This window comes from Capsicum annuum, unplaced genomic scaffold, assembly GCF_002878395.1.
Source record: "Capsicum annuum cultivar UCD-10X-F1 unplaced genomic scaffold, UCD10Xv1.1 ctg57699, whole genome shotgun sequence".
Lineage (NCBI taxonomy): Eukaryota > Viridiplantae > Streptophyta > Magnoliopsida > Solanales > Solanaceae > Capsicum > Capsicum annuum.
In genome coordinates this window covers 1-2,933 of record NW_025866230.1, presented here as the reverse complement: position 1 = coordinate 2,933, position 2,933 = coordinate 1, and the positions used below count along the sequence as shown (strand labels likewise).

The following is a 2,933-nucleotide window of genomic DNA, read 5'->3' as shown; positions in this document are numbered from 1 at the left end:
CATCTCAATTAATCCACTGGGTACCTCTACCTCCCATATGCACAAGTACCCAATACCTTTGTCCGCCGAGGCTAAGGTATCAGCTAATCGGCTATCATCAGAATCAATCAACAGTAAAAAGTGACGAGAGACGGTTGCTCAAGAACCCTCCACTTTCAACCAATGGGAATTAGTCACTGGGAAGGGGAGTAGATAAAACACTGTCGGATCCCCCTGAGGTGGGTCCGTCAAGATATCTTGAGAACTACACTCCATTCATCTGGTTATTTAGATATTTCTAGTACTATATAGACAACCTAATGAATGAAGTTTTCTTAAAACAAAATGTGAAAACAGCTGCATCTATAAGAATATAAACAATTGCTAAAAATATTATGATGTTCCAATCTACCAAAATTAACTTAATCATCCATTAAGCCTCCGAAATGAAACTGCAAATATGCTCAAAGTCCATCTGATCCACATTTGATTAGTAATATATTTTGTTTTTTTGCCTACCTTAAAAAACATATGAAACCATACATACATATATCTATAAGCACGTCTTCTTTTCTTCCCTCAAATTTCCAATCTAAACAATAGAACTTTCAAAAACAACTACAATCAAATATTCAAAGAAAAAAAAAACAATGGAAATGCTATGACTAGGATAGCAGGAAACAGTTCATAGCCAAAACACTTGATTCAGCAATCAATTCTTCCAAGTAACTGGAAACTACAGTCTACAGTAATTACTAATTAGGTACTCACTCCACTTCAATTTCTTTGTTGCACTTTCCCTTTTTAACAACACTTTAATTCTAACTTTCCATGTAGCACGTTTAAACCACCATATTAAAGTGCATTTTGGCACATTCTACCCATCTTTAGCACCACAAGATTCAGAACACTTTTTACTTTCTTAAACTCCACGTCCAAGTCAAAATCAGACAAACAACTTGAAGCAGAGGGAGTACATTACTATGGAACAACGAACATACAACACATATTACCGAATTAAAACAGTATTGATCACAAACCAAATAGCCAAGAGACACGCATAATACAAAGAAGAAGACAGACCGTATAATAATCAGATCGAAATTCATTGTTTAAGAATCGAAATTAATGGAAGCAAACAACACATGAACAAGTACATCCATAAAAATTAAAGACAATACAATAACCAACTCTTCCCGTAAATAAAATATTATCACGTGCCAGGTCACATGACCATTCTGAAACTTTTTAACAACTTATCTGGAAATCAAAGTTCCAGCACAGAACAGTCAAAGGAACATCACATGATCCCACTAAGCATAATATCCTTCAACACATTCAAACATCATATATATAAATCTCATCAGCTCAGCTTCAAAGCCTACCAAATCACCATAAACAACATACTACTACTATCTTGATGATCTCTTATTCCACTCACCTTGCAGCGGAAGAAACATCACTAACATCCTTTAACTCAGCTTACATCATGACTATCAAGAGCCAATTAAAAATACTAGTTGTTGTTGTTCTAGCCCTTATGCTAATTCTTCGTTCAGAGTCCAATGTCGCACATGCAGCGCGGTTGCTCTCTAGTAAAGAGCATCGGTCCCAAGAAACTTCAACATCACAAACACTCAAGGGTCTGCATACAAATCAGAAGAAACCATTCAAGAAAGTTGATTCAAGCTTTAGGAGGATTCCTCCAAGAAGATGGAATCCTATACAAAACAAGTAATTTCTGAATCTAAGTGTTCCATCACTTACCTCCATAAGCAGTTATCTCAAATATCACATTGTTGTACCAGGTTCACGCCTCCATAGGATGAGTACGAGAAGTACCACCTCAGCAAAGAACAGCGCCTCCAAATCAATTCGTTCATTCAATATCAATGTAGCTTGATAGTACAAAGTTAGTTTCCACTATCCAGTTAAGATAGTCACTTGCAGCAGAAAAACAGGATCCAATTTTGTTCCTTGGTAGCTAAGAAATTTGTTGCTAGATGTATTTCCCAAAGTTCATAAATGTGAATACTATTAACTTTTCATATCAGTGCATTTATGAACCAACAATTTAAACTTATGAATAATCCAACTAGAATGAAGAACAAAAATTGCATGAACTAAATCAAGTGCTTTCGACAACCAATAGAAGTCCCATCCTTTCTGATCAAACAACAAAAAGTGACCAAAACTGATCATTCACAGTAACATAAAACTGAATAAAGAACCTAAAAATATTACAGTTAAACTTTGATCTTCGTTCTTTGAGATGCTGACTCGCCGTCTTTCCTATGTCTTTTCTTCTCGGATTTAGACCTTTTCACTTTTTTTGAAACCTGATGAGCCAAAAATGGGGTATTGGAAGTTTTGGCAGAAGGCAAAGACGTCTCAATCTCTTTCCTAATGTCTTTCAACTTTCCTGGCTTTGATTTGGAAACAGAATCAGCAAGAAAGCTATCCTTTTCAAATGATTTGGTTTCCGCTGGTCCAAATGTTGCATAAAATTCTTTGAGAGCAGATTGTTGTGAAGCTTGTCTTGACTTCCACTGGTCAGGTTGCCTTGAAAATCTATCATGACAGAAAAGGAAGCCAAATAAGTAGAAGAGAAACCAGGAAGGTTCAACAGAACTTTAAATGAGTCTGTCAGAATGGTCTTTCCACAATAAATTTGCACTTCTCCGATGAAGATGAGTGAATTAATTACAGCAGGTAATCTCACATTTCAGAGATGCTAATTTTTTTATAAAAAAAAGGTGCTAATAGTGGCAGTTCAAACTGCCACAAATCATAATTTCACTGCCTGAGGAGATGTCCCTTCAGATGCTACTGTTAATGATAAACAGCTTGAAGTAACTAAATCATAAGAAATAAGCAGCCATGCTTGGATGAGAAGAAACAACAACGACAATGTCTAACCCATTAAAGTTGATACACAAACAAGATTAAAATGC

The 2,933-nt window shown here is 35.8% G+C and overlaps 1 long non-coding RNA gene across 1 annotated transcript; it reads right to left on the bottom strand.

Annotated features, from left to right (window-relative positions):
- Positions 1-1,274: 1,274 nt before the first annotated feature.
- Positions 1,275-2,927, bottom strand: LOC107854340. Its single transcript, XR_007050665.1, has 2 exons — positions 1,747-2,927; positions 1,275-1,624 (listed from the first exon to the last, which is right to left on the bottom strand). It is a non-coding gene; the product is annotated as an uncharacterized LOC107854340 (long non-coding RNA).
- Positions 2,928-2,933: the final 6 nt, after the last annotated feature.